This window comes from Rattus rattus, chromosome 15 (genome assembly GCF_011064425.1).
Source record: "Rattus rattus isolate New Zealand chromosome 15, Rrattus_CSIRO_v1, whole genome shotgun sequence".
In the NCBI taxonomy this organism is placed as follows: Eukaryota; Metazoa; Chordata; class Mammalia; order Rodentia; family Muridae; genus Rattus; species Rattus rattus.
This window is the reverse complement of record NC_046168.1, coordinates 44,192,927-44,207,877: the sequence shown is the minus strand read 5'-3', so window position 1 is coordinate 44,207,877 and position 14,951 is coordinate 44,192,927.

Below are 14,951 nucleotides of genomic sequence, written 5' to 3'. Positions count from 1 at the left end.
GAAACTCACATACCTAAAATAATCATAGAAACAGTAATATCACACCACAAAATTTCTCCCAAAGAAGAATAACAAAAACATTTTAAATTTATCACTAAAAAAATCAGCATCCAAAGCTGAGTTTATGTCCACGTACATTTTAGGTAGTATCTTCACCTGGGTCTGAGGAGACCAGAAGCACATGAATTGAGGTTTACCAGAAGGCCCTGCTGCTCTACTTCTGTACTGCTCTTCACCTGCTGAAGTGTGTGACAGGCTCCTATATCACCTTCCATCTTGGTGACTACAGTCTTTTGCAAATTTATTTTTCTTAGACTTCTCTCTAACTTTATTTGACATTGCAGTTCTAAATAATAGATGTGAAATTCTTAACATCCGTACTGAAAAAAAGTTACAAAATAAAGTTGTATGATGCCTCCAGCTATCATTATAACTGAAGAGCTGGGAATATTTCATGATATTTTGGAAGAGGACTGTTATGAAATATCCACATTGCATTACTGTTTTTTGTCTTACAGTTGAGATGTTTCTAACTCTGCAAAATTTCCACAACCAGTATGTGGTTCTTTCAAGAATGCTCTATTTTTCTAATAGTCTTAATGACATGATAAATTAATTTAGGTATTAATTAATTTAGGTATATTTTTAAATGACAACTAGCAATCCTAACAGTTGGTGGTTCTGGTACTCTCGCATTAGTATTGTAGACAAATACATAAAAGGGGAAAAAAACAATCTCTCTGAAAACAATTAGCTTATCACATTTCTAAAGGATTTATTTACATTTGTGCACATGTGAAGGTATGCATGCCTATGGTGAAGAGACACAAAGAAGTTATCAGGTAGTTTTCATAATCAGACTTGCCTTTGTTTTTTTGTTTTTGGTTCTGGTTTTTTGTTTTTTGTTTGGTTTTTTTTTTTTTAGCTAGATTTGAAGCTGTCAAGCCCCCCAGAATCCTCCTTTCTCTTTCTTCTTCAGAACTGGAGTTAGAGGGATGCCTTAGATGCCCATCATTTTAAAATCTAAGATTCAACATTGAACCATCTCCAAAGCGCATATGTTACTTTTGATGATAATAATCATAAAAATATTTAACATCATGCCACAAAATTTCTCCCTATGAAGAGAATTTAAATAATGATGCAATTCCACTCAGTAAATATTAATTGCCACATTTTATATGTGCTTAAAAGCTTAATAAACCTAAAATATTTAAAGTATATTAAGTGTTAAAATATATCCATCCTAGAAATATAGTGGAATTATAATAGTTAAGTGAATTGTGGAGAAAGAGGAACATTCCTCCATTGTTGGTGGGTTTGCAGACTAGTTCAACATTCTGGAAATCAGTCTGGAGGTTCCTCAGAAAATTGGACATTTTACTATACCGCTCTTGGGCATATACCCAAAAGATGCCCCAACATGTAACAAAGACACATGCTCCATTATGTTCATAGCAGCCTTATTTATAATAGCCAGGAGCTGGAAAGAACCCAGATGCCCTTCAACAAAGGAATGGATACAGAAAATGTGGTACATCTACACAATGGAATACTACTCTGCTATCAAAAACAATGACTTTATGAAATTCATAGGCAAGTGGATGGAACTGGAAAATATCACCTGAGTGAGGTAACCCAATCACAGAAAAACATACATGGTATGCACTCATTGATAAGTGGCTATTAGCCCAAATGCTTGAATTACCCTAGATGCACAGAACACGTGAAACTCAAGAAGGATGACCAAAATGCGAATGCATCACTCCTTCTTTAAAAGGGGAACAAGAATACCCTCAGGAAGGAATAGGGAGGCAAAGCTTAAAACAGAGGATGAAGGAACGCCCATTCAGAGCCTGCCCCACATGTGACCCATACATATACAGCCACCAAACTAGATAAGATGGATGAAGCAAAGAAGTGCAGGCTGACAGGAACTGGCTGTAGGCTCTCTTGAGAGACACAGCCAGAATACAGCAAATACATAGGCAAATGCCACCAGCAAACCACTGAACTGAGAATAGAACCCCCGTTGAAGGAATCAGAGGAAGAACTGGAAGAGCTTGAAGGGGCTTGAGACCCCATATGTACAACAATGCCAAGCAACCAGAGCTTCCAGGGACTAAGCCACTACCTAAAGTCTATACATGGACTGACCCTGGGCTCCAACCTCATAGATAGCAATGAATATCCTAGTAAGAGCACCAGTGGAAGGGGAAGCCCTTGGTCCTGCCAAGACTGAACCCCCAGTGAATGGGATTGTTGTGGGGAGAGCAGTAATGGGAGGAAGATGAGGAGGGGACACCCATAGAGAAGAGGAGGGTGACGGGTTAGGGGGATGTTTGCCTGGAAACTGGGAAAGGTAATAACAATTGAAATGTAAATAAGAAATACCCAATTTAATAAAGATGTAGAAAAAAACAAAAAATACACATCATAATAAAGATATACATTATAAAAAAAAGGTGAATCAAGAACATTTAGCACTCTACCACGAAGATGTTTAAGTATGTTCAATATATGGAGAATTCTATAATAAATTCCCAAATTCTCATTATCTAGCATCAGTTATTATCAATACTTTGCCAACCTGCTTAGTAAACATTCCCATTGCTTTAACATTCTCACAAATATGCTTTGAAGCAAAACTCTAACATTCTTCAATCTAGGTAAGATCCAGACAAGAACTCTAAAAGTTCTACCACAATGTTGATATTAGACCTAAAACCTAGTTAGTTCCTCAAGAATTATAAAATAATATTATTGATGCTTTTACCACTTGTTACAGAAGTCTTTCAGCTCAATTCATGTGATAACTGCCTATCATGTTAAGAGAAAAATGCAAACTACTGATCTGAATATAGGATAGTGCTTAATTTCTTTAAATCAAATATAAAAAGAAAGTAGTTGTGAACTTTTGAAAACAATATTTTTAATGGGAGTTCTTTACAAGACTCACCTTCACTATAAAAGATAGCCATATTCTCACATTTTTCTACCTGGATTCAGATCCTATGCATTGAATATGTGTAAATACAGTGTCTGCAACTAGTGGGGGTGTGAATCAAGACATACCCCAAGCTTGTGCTCCAAAAGTGATGGATATCACTGTATAAAACATTTATACTTCATTGGAAGACATACATGCAGATGTAAAGTTCTCCAAAATATTTCTGAAAGCTCCTTCCCAAATATCCTGAGCCCAATGTAGTAGAAAGAATAACAAGATGTTTCCTGTTGATGGGAACATGCTTCTGAAATGCATTGATCAAATGCATTTTGTTTTCCATTTTTAAAAATTAAGGAAAATTATACTTTAGGAGACGATTTCTGTAGCTCATGCAAAACCAGACACAGCATATTACCTGTCACACTTTGCAGTGAGAATAGCTGCTACTTGCCAAGCATCTCAGAGAATCTGGAGGCCAGATAATTCTCTAGAAATAGAGGTAATTACAGTGCTGCATACTGTGCTTATCTCTGGGGATTAAAAAAAGAATATATAGTAATGGCTTCCATCTAGGAGGAATAGACTGAGTAAATTTTATTTATTATCTCTATTTTACCATAAATCTGAGCATTACTTTTATGGTTATTAAATCATGTAGCCTAACTATAAGCAGGATATAAATACTTCAGATTATTTTTCACTCAAATCTGTGGGCTTCCTGTCCATATTGTTCTGAGTTTACCTCTTAAGTACTTAGTGTTTCTCCAGATGCTTTAAACCCAGTTTGTTGTTTTACATGACATCCAAGCAGGGAATCACTGTCAAAATTGTACTATAAGGAAAGAATGGCTAAAGAAAATTAATAATGAATGACTAGTGTCCTTTAACAGACAACTCTCCAGGTTTCTCCAAAATTAACCCAAATGGCAGATGTGTTGTTTGTTAATAACTGGGATGGGGGAAGATGTTTTGCAGGTTTGTATTGGTAGATACTTATCTACCTGTCATTTCCAATCTGTTTCCCTACAGTCTGTAGTGTCTCTGTCCAGCACCCTCAGGCCAAAGCACATAGCACATCTTCACTCTCCCCCTCAAGATATATATATATATATATACACACACACACATATATGTCTGTGTGTGTGTGTGTGTGTGTGTGTGTGTGTGTGTGTGTGTGTCGCTCTTCCTCTGGAAACTGCTTCAACAAAATCCAACCCTCCTCTTCATTCTAATCTACAATATTCCTTGTCTTTTCACTCCTAATGTTCACTTTATTATCAGCGCTTTTATTATCAGCACTTCTCATACTATATTTCATGACTAGATATTATAAATATGGTCTCCAAGTAAGGCTGAGTATTTAAAGACAATTCAGATCTGTCACAAAAATCATAAAGCCATCATGACAATCTGTAAAAGCATGATGGTAGACCATGGATCTTACATTTGTTTTCCATAGCACTCACTTCAATAACTCAGTTATTGGTTAGTCCTCAATAAACCTAACCATAAAGTCTTAAAAATAAAAGAAAAATAACCAAAAACTCTGCTGTCATCCAATACAAAATTGATGAGTTCAAACTCCCCAACACTTGGTACCACTAAAATAATCTTAGTGAAATGTACTGACTTGGATGAAAAATAATAACAAGCACAAATTGTAGAATAAAAAAGTTGGCCAGTGAGATGAATCCTTGGGTAAAAATACTTGCTATCAAGCCTGACAATTAGAGTTAGATCCCTAGTCCCACATGGCAGGAGAGTACCTACTCCCCTAAGTTGTTGTAAGACATACATGATGGCACACATGTGCCCATACACATGCACAATAAGTAAATGAACAAATAAATGTAATCTTAAAATAAAAACAACACTGATAACAAAGATTATTTAATAATGTTTATAGGTTTTTTCTTTCTGTAAACATAGACCAGACTGAGTGTCTGTCTAAATCTCATTGGTGTTTTTCCTTCCTTGAGTCGAAGTACAAAGACACAGCATGAGAAGCACTCTGAAATCACTGCTTCTAAGGAGCTTTCATGTGTATGAGGATAGGCTGCATGTGTAATAAAATTCAGAAAATATCATAGTGTTATGTGCCCTGACTAACCATCATATCTAGTAGAAATCTGTGTACATACTGATTGTTAATTTTTATGCTAACTCTTACTTTATGAAGGTGATATGGGCATGAGCATTTAGGAGCAATTAACTTTTATTGAACCCAGAAAAGAGAGTTATGCTCACAACAGGAAAACCTTTTACATAAGAAAATATGCAAAAGCACACATACATTCATACACACATTTATACACACACACTCGTTATAACATACTTGTTTGTTGGAACCAACAAACTGTCTCATCAACTTGCATACTTACACACACACACACAGACACACACATATGCACATGCACACACACACAGACACACACATATGCACATACACACACACAGACACACATACACACATACACATACACACATTTATATACATACAAATAGTTTGTGCCCAAGCAACAGTACAGAAAGACCTCACTCATTCTGGATTAAAAATAAGCTTCAACCTTATTGCATAGAGAAAGAAAAAGCTTCTACCTTTTCATTGCTAAATAAACTAAAATCCTTTCTCATTATACGAAAAGCCTGCCTGCTGGTTTCTGCTGTCTCTGCAGATCTTTCTCAGTCTCTTCTTTTCCCTTCCCAGCCCTGCTATATTTTGCTATGTTCTTCTGTTTCTTCTACTTCTATATTTCTTCTACCTTGCTTCTCCACTCCTTTCCTTCTATACCCTTAATTCTGCTGTCTTCCCTGGCTCTCCTCATTTGTTTAGCTATTCCTCTTTGTAATGCTTCTAACATATTTACCTTCTGCCTACGTAATGTCATTGTTCCCAGTTTTTTGTAGCTTTACAGGAGACTAGATCACATGGCATTCCAAAAGTTCACAACAAGTTCAAACATAAATTTGAATCATAAATAAAACAACAAGTTACAACAGAGATGTTTACATGTGCTTCCATTAAGAGGATCTATCTAAACATTCATTATCTATCACTAACTCCACAGGTTTATTGACAGACATAATTCTTATGTCTAAGTTAACATGAAATGTCAAGAGGCAAATTATATTGAAGTTTTGTATAGATAAAGCCAGTTAATATGTTATCTTCTGTTCTTGCACCTACAAGAAATCATTTGTTCCTTTTATGAAATTTAGTAAATGGTTTCACAACCTAAAGAATATATTCCTAAATTGTAAAACTGTATGTGTTTTCCATCTAGTACAACTAATTTGGGACACATGAAGACTGGCAGAGTTCTAATTGCAGATTTCATATCATAGAGAGCCTTGATTGTAGCCATTATTTTTAATAGTTCAATAATTATTAGTATAAATTTATAAATTTTTATAGATTCATCATTAGGAATTAAGAATTCATCTATTTGCTTATATAGCATCACTACAAGACAGCACATCTTCATTGATTGGCAGAAAATCTGTTTAGTGGGGTGGGCTAATACCCATGGATAGTTATATTGATTTAATAATGACAAGAAAGGCATATCAATAGCAAGAATCAATCCTGAGACTTGTCCACCCAGCCTTGCCTCCAAGGACTCATTTCATCACAGTTTCATGGTGAACCATCTCTGAAAGATAATCTGTTAGGCTTAGCCTTTCCTCGATGGCTCCTGACATTTTATCATAAAAAATACAAATGAGTGAAGAACAAACGAGTTAAATACAAATGGGTCAAGAAAAATAAATGTTAGTATAATTAATTTACAATGCTTAAAGAGATTCTCAATAAGCCAGAAGTAGGTTGAATCCCAAGGTGAGATCCACATTTCTCCCAAATTAATTATCTGCAGGTGAGCTGCTGTGGGAAAGAAGGTATCTTACTGATGCAGCCAGGCACACAGGAGGTCCACATTACACTCTGTACCTGTTATTCTTTTGTACCATTCTAAGAACTCCCTGGCTTCCTTTAGAAAAAAAAAATTCTATGACCTCTTTTCAGTGAAAATATGAGTCAATTGTTAAAATTAGAGGACAACAGGTTTCTATTCATCTCATTGCACTATGGATATAAATCACAAAATTATGATTGATTAAAATTTTCTCAATTCTATCCTTAATACATCATCACTAATTTTAGCAATTTCATCTGTAACCTGCAGAATTTTACCAGAACATGTAAGAAAGTAAAAGTCTAAATTTAAACATCTGTTCAAATTAAGAGAAAAAAAATGCAACAAAACTCATCATCAAAAATTCTGCTTCATAGACATTTATACAGTGAATTAAATGCTATACTGGGTTATCTTTTTACCTGGGTCTGTATTAACTCAACTCACAATGTCCATTTTACCATTTCCGATGAGCATCAGTGAGATACCATTTCAGAATAGATAATCCATCAATATGGAGGTTTTTCCAATTAGGAGGAAGGAGAAACCTTAAGGAAGGAGAGGAAGAGAGAAATAAGAAGTAACCTGAATAACAAAAGACAAAGAACATTTAGAGTCACTACTAGCCATGTACCTGCAAGTATCCTTGTTCCTCTTGTAGTTGTTTCGATTTCTCTAAATATAAGTGTGCAGGTGTGTAGTGTACATCTAGAACCTAAATCCTTGCACATAACTTGCATATTTCACAAAAGTTTTGAAAGAAGGCACAATTTGTATTAAAGAAACATACACTAGTTACTCTTACTAACAACCAATTTCTATGAGATAAGAGTATACATGAACTACAGTGGATGTGTGGTCCCAATGATTGAACAGTAGGATGAGAGTCTCTGAGAGAAGAATAATATTCCTAGTCAGTTATTCAGAAAGTTTAACAGAGAGAAAAGACCTGAGAAAACTGAAAATGATTTTAGGATAAACATAGGTCAGGGGATGCAGGAAAGAAAAATCAAACTAAATATTCAGAAGATGTAGGGGGAACCCATGTGTGAAGGTTAGTGTCAATTGACAATTTGAAAGAATCTAGAGTTGCCTGGGAGATGGGTCTTTGGACATGCTGGTCGGAGACGATCTTGAGTGCGCTAATATGGTAAGAAGATCCAGTCACTGTGGGTAGCATGATTCCCTGACTGGAATCCTGCACAGTTAAGTAAAGGGAGAAGTCTGAGCATCAGGATACATTCATTACTTCATGGTATTGATTCTGAATGTGATGCTACCTGGTGCTCCAAGTTTCTGCTGCCTCAAATTCTTGTTTCTTTGCTTCCCCACCTTGAACTGTTAGCCAGAACAAATCTTTTTCCTCCAACTTGCTTTTTTAAAGGAATTTTACCACACCAGGAAAAGAAACTAAGACAATGTATGAATGAAATGCTGCCCTATGGTCACCATTATTTTCATAGTTTCTAACATCACGGCTATGAGACATCATGGCTATGAGAAGTTGTACTGGAACATGTTTAAAGCAAACATGAGAAGCAAAATCTCAGAAACTCAGTGTGGCTGCAGGACATGGTTTGTGAAAGAAAATACTCTTGCAAACCATGACTGAAAACAAAATTCTGACCCAAAACTGTGAAAGAATAAAATATTTTTTTAAAAGTGTGTTTAAACTGCAATTAGTTATCAAGAGGCATGGAGGGCTATACACTGGAGCCAAGGTAATTAAAGATCTATTTCAGAGTCCTTAAATAGGCAAACTGGGAGGAAAGCAAGAACCTCAGTCACATAAAGGAGGTAACCTCATTGCTATGCATGACAAATTAAACTTTGATGATATCCTTGACTCAAGGTTTGAAAAACACAAATAGATGTTGACAGTTCAAAGTACCAAAGAGAAGATGAGCATTAGTGCAGAAATACATGTGCAGAATTTATTTTAATCAAATAATTGACACACTGGACTCTGTTTGATATGTGACTATTCTCAACATGCTCTATCCTGTCATTCTTGAATATACAACGAGTTAAAAATAAATAAGTATAAATCATTAGACATCAGTATGGAGAATTGTTCTGATAAGCAAAATATGTACAGAAGGAATTACTCCCTAAATGAAGTGTACTAGCTAGAGCCAATATTTTGAGCACAGTGGAAATAGAGATGGAAGATGAATGGCAAGGCCAATAGACAGGCAGAGAGACAAGAGCTTGGAACTTCTTGCTCTAAGAATCAATATGTCAAATCCACATGCATTATAAGACTCTAAGAATTTGTTCTGAACTATCAAAGCTATCCTTGCTGAGGTGTTTTTCACAGAGCTCTGAAAAAGGGTACAACCAAGCAAGGGTAGAAATATGCTTTCTGCTTCAGTAAGATCATGTTTGCTGGCTAGTCTTATGTCACCTTGATACACAAACTGGAGTTATATGAATAGATGGATAGAGAAAATGGCTCCATAAGATCCAGCTGTAAGGCATTTTCTTAATTATTTGTTAATGACTCAGTCCACTGTGGGTGAGTCATGCCTGGCCTGGTGGTCCTGGTTCTATAAGACAGCAGGCTGAGCAAGCTATGGGAAGCACACAAGTAAGCAGCACTCCTCCATGGCCTCTTCATCAGCTTCTGCATCCAGGTTTCTTCCCTGTGTGAGTGCCTATCCTGATTTCCTTTGATGATGAACAGTGATATAGAAGTTGTATAAGTCGGGGTGCTCTAGAGTCACAAAGCTTATGGAATGTCTATATTGAGGGTTATTGTGATGACTTACATCTGTAGTCCAACTCCCCAACAATGGGCAGCTGTGAATGGGAAGTCCAAGAATCTAGTAGTTGCTCAGTCCCACAAGGCTAGTTGTTTCAGTTAGTCTTCTGTAGAGGTAGGTTCTAACAAATGTGCTGGCAAGTAAGTGCAAGCAGGCAAAGAAGAGTGAATCTGCCTTCTTCCAATGCCCAATGTTCAATGTAGGCCTCCAGAAGAAGACATAGCCCAGATTAAAGGTATGTACCACTACAACTGGATTTGAGACCTACTTTGTCCCAAGCTGATCTTAAAATCAGAGATTCCCTTGCCTCAGTCTCCTGGGATTAAAGGCATATACTACTTGCCTGAGCCAAAGCTTTTCATGACCCCTCTGCCTCAGGATCTCCATGCCAAGATCCGGGACAGAAACGTGTGTCTTCCAGATCCAGATTATGGGTGATCTTTCACATTCTAGATTATAGTTCATTCCAGAAATAGTCAAATTGACAACCAGGAATAACCATTAAAGAAGTATAAGCCAAATAAACCCTTTCTTCCTCAACTTGATTTTACTCATGGTATTTCATTGCAGCAATAGAAACCCTCTGACTTCATTTCTCTTTTAGTTAAAATTTTATTTTATTATGTCTATGTGTGCATATCGCATGTGTTCATTTGCTCATTTAGGCCAAGAAAAAACACTGAATCTCCTAAAGCTGGAGTTATAGACAGTTATGAGCTGACTTGGGTACTAGGAACAAAACATTGGTCTTCTGAAGAGCAGTAAGTGTTCTCAGGAGCTGAGCCATCTCTACCCCTAGAAACACTTTTTTATTTCATAATGCCCCAAGGATCTTTGTGATCACTTCATTTTACACAACACAGTTCATTCTCCACGATGACTCCCCAGAGTATCCATCTATTGAGCAACTACCCCACTTATTCTAACTTTACTACTGTTTGTAGTAGAGACTTATGCACTTAATTACAAGCATAATCAAATTCGTTACTATGCTGTCATCTCACGTTTAATTCTTTGTTCAAAATAACTCAGACAAGATTGCAAAGCATGTACAAGAAAACAAGATAATCATAGCCACAATGGGACTTTGAAGAAAAGAAAAATAGAAGAAGGAAAAATAAGTTTACAGGCAAAAGATAAGAATACACATGGAGATGACAGTGTCTGCCCTGGAGATAAAGTGTGTGGAACTAATAAGAAAATGTTGGATAGTAAAGTTGTGGAAATAGAAGAAAACATAAGTTGAGTTGATAACTCTACAGACTTGTCTTGTGAGTCTTTGAAAGAACCATGTAAAACATAAATTAGCAAGATGCCTAATGAAGAAAAGTGAATAGTTAAGTATATAATTAGGGCAGAATCCACAGGAAGAATAGTTGAAAACAAAAACTAAAAATTCTACACATGGAGAGTATCAGATATCCTAGAAGTAATGGTAGTTTCACTCCTATTCCCAGTCAAATGGGATGGAGTAGAAGATGAATTCCCACCAACATTTCTATGGTCACCCAGTGCAGACTACATTAATACTTACACTTTGAGCATGTTTGCAACAACAACAATGACAACTAAAAAGACGCAGGCAGAGAGGAAATTGTGCAATTCCACTCATCTCTTGTCCTCTTAAATCAGTTAATTTTTTAAAAGTTATTTAGGATCAATTTATTTTTATTGAACATTTTCTTTATTTACATTTCAAATATCCCTTTTCTCTGTTTCTCCTCCAGAAAGCGCCCATCACATGCCCCCATGCCCTGCCTCCATAAAGGTGCTCCCCCACCCACCCACCCATCCCCTCCCACCTCCCTGCCCTAGCATTCCCTAAACTAGGGCATCATCAAGCCTTCACAGGACCAAGGGCCTCTCCTCTCATTGATGGCAGGCAAGGCACATCCTCTGCTGTACATGTGACTAGAGCCATAGGTCCATCCCTGTGTACTCTTGGAATGGTGATTTAGTCCCTGGGAACTCTGGGGTGTCTGGTTGGTTGATATTGCTGTTCTTCCAATGGAGCTGCAAACCCCCTCAGCTACTTCAGTCCTTTCTCTAACTCCTCCATTAGGGACCCCATTCTCAGTCCAATGGTTGGCTTCAAGCATCTGTCTCTGCATTTGTCATGCTCTGGCAGAGCATCTCAGGAGACAGCTTTATCAGGCTCCTGTCAGCATGCACCTTTTAGCATTTCCAATAGTGACTAGCTTTGGTGATTGCATTTGGGATGGATCCCCATGTGTGGCAGTCTCTGGTTGGCCTTTCCTTCAGTCTCTGCTCCATACTTTGTTTCCATATTTCCTCCTGTGAGTATTTAGTTCCCCCTTCTAAGAAGGACTGAAGCATCCACACTTTTGTCTTTCTTCTTCTTGAGCTTCATGTGGTCTTTAAATCGTATCATGGGTATGCTGAGCTTTGGGGCTAATATTTACTTACCAGCGAGTACATATCATGTGTGTTCTTTTGTGATTGGGTTACCTCACACAGGATAATATTTTCTAGTTCCATCCATTTGCCTACGAATTTCATGAAGCCATTGTTTTTAATAGCAGAGTAGTTATTCCATTGTGTAAATATACCACATTTCCTGTATTCATTCCTCTGTTGAAGGAATCTGGGTTCTTTCCAGATTCTGGCTATAATAAATATGGCTACTATGAACATAGTGGAGTATGCGTCCTTGTTAAATGTGGGAGCATCTTTTGAGTATCTGTCCAGGAGCAGTATACCTGGGTGCTCCTGGTATTAGTGGTACTAATGAACTTTCAGACTCATCCATATACACTCATATACAAGGTGCAAAAAAGAAACCTCAGCAAACAGGGGAAGAAAACAAAGCTAATGTGTGTTTCTTCTTCACTATTGGTTATATATACAGAGGAGTTTGTATAATGTTAGCTACAGACGTCTCAGTGACTAACTATCCTTGCTTTGAAAAACTTCCTGCATGTACAGGAAAGAGAAAGACTCATAAGACTCAACAGTGGTGACAACATGTTTAGGAATAGTTTCATATTGATCAAGTATGAGATCATGTGAGTCTCCACAAAAAACAAGCTGTGTCTGTAGCAAAACATCTGTGTCATTAGCTGCAGCTCTTCTAATAGCCTTGCTTTCACAGTATCTGTGACATGATCATATACCCAAAGCTGCAGAAAACCATAATTTAGACACAAAAGGTCAAAAGTCCTGTCTATCTATATGTGTGGCTTCCTAGCAATCTGTCTTTACCCAAGAATAGAATTTATAACAGTAAGGATAAATTATTGTATTACTTGATCTTGGTTAATATTCTAGGCTGATGCACACAGAGTGGGCTCTTACCAGTAAAATAATGGTGAATGTAACCTGAAAATATTTTATTAAGTACAGATAGATGTATTTCTGTTCCTAAACAACAACAACAAAAACAAAAACAAAACACAATTTTGATCTTCTAATAAAAGTAAAGAACTTACACTTGAGTAAAAAGCTCTGCAAGGTATATATGCAGTTGGGTACAGCAAAGTTTGCAGAATCATGTTTTCTAAGAAAACAGCCCTGGGTGCACTCAAACAAAAGTAGTTTCAATATTCTTTGGTACAGCACAATAATAACCATTGTATACTGGAGAACTTTTAGATCAGGTCTTGAAAATTATTCATTTGCACATTTACAATACTGTACTCAAAGAACACCTCATTTTAATGAAGGTAAGTTCTTTGTGCATCTCTAAGATAAACTTGATTTTAAAAATATGAACCCAAAAAACTAAATGGATTGACCTACTGTATAAAAGTTTTAATTGTAGGTCAATTATATATTAAAGAATGCGTTTCAAAATATATAAGGACTAGGTTTTCAGAGGAATTGTTCTTAAGCCATTCTTCTTTTAAATACTTAGTAATAATAATAATAACAATAATAATATTACCATCATCATTTTTATTATTAAAATATATTTTCCTTCCCCCAACTTCTCCAAAATTCTGTTCACATCCCTACTCACCCAGCTCATGCTCTACGCTCTACCCCAATCTCAAAGAAGAAAAATGAAAATCAAAATTTATCACTGACACAGTGTTAAGACTATGCATCTGCTGAAACAGATGATCTGCCAAAGCAGATGATGTGCCAGTCTTTACAGGAAAGTCTTATCCTTGGCATTGGGGGACACTCTGCGTGATTCTCATATCAGCAGAATGCCCAGCCTCAAAAGATGTACTGCGCTATTGGAAAATAAATTAGAAAGGAAAAGAAACAATGTTGGTCCTGTTTGCACCAACTATGGTAAGTTTTATCATTCCTACTTAACAGGGAACAGTCAAGGTCAAGTGGATTCAGTAGGCAGAACCATAACTCATAGGGATTTCTTGCCTACATTTTTGCCAAATAACATCACATGAAGTAAAAATCTCACTTGCTTTTTCTGAGTAGACAAGACCACTACCTGTTCTCCTACAGCTATTTCTTATTCAAGATATCTGCATTATTATATTGGGAATTAAAAGTGACAAGAGACTTAGCCAACTTGAATTAAGAAACTTCTGTAACCAAAGACCAAAGACTTTGATTGCTTGACGAAAACATGGGATAATGATATTATTCATCTGTGTTGCCAGATGATCTAGTGAAATTAGCCCAGAATCTTTTCTTGGATAAGATCCATACACTGGTTGGGCCATCATATTGTAAACCTTTGTAGAGGATGGTGGGGTTTATATTTCAATTTTCTAACACCTCTCTACCAAAAAAAAAATCTATGCATAGTAATTTATATTACTTTGCCCTTCTAAAAACACTGTTGTACTAAGTCTCTCTAGAAAGTGAATTTGTCAACTCTTATGTGATTTCTTCATTCTTATCTGTGAATTCTATAAAGAAGAAGCCCACCAAATAATAGCTCCCAGTTACAACCAAGATATTCTTACCCTCAAGCAGCAAAGTGCAAAAGGAGGAAGACACCCAAAGAGCTGCCTACAGCTGTGTACATAGTGCTGGCTAGGGAAAGAAGCCCACAGAATTACCCTATGTTGTCTGGAGCCCAGCCTGCCATCATGCAATGCAGTGTTGGTGGAGGAAGGAAGACATCTATATGCCCCACCCACCACTGTGGCACATGGACAGACTATAGTCATCTAGAGTCCCCCTTACTGCCTTGCCATGCAGCATGAACAGAGGTGATCATCCACAGGCTCCTCTACTCTGTGGCCTGCTAGCAGGGGCCACTATAATGTGCAAGTATGTGTGGACAGATGGGAGAGAAAGAGAAGTGAAATAGTTTGAGTTTGAGCACTACAAAGACAGATGGAACAGGAGATGTGAGGGGAAAGAGGAATCACCTGTTATGAA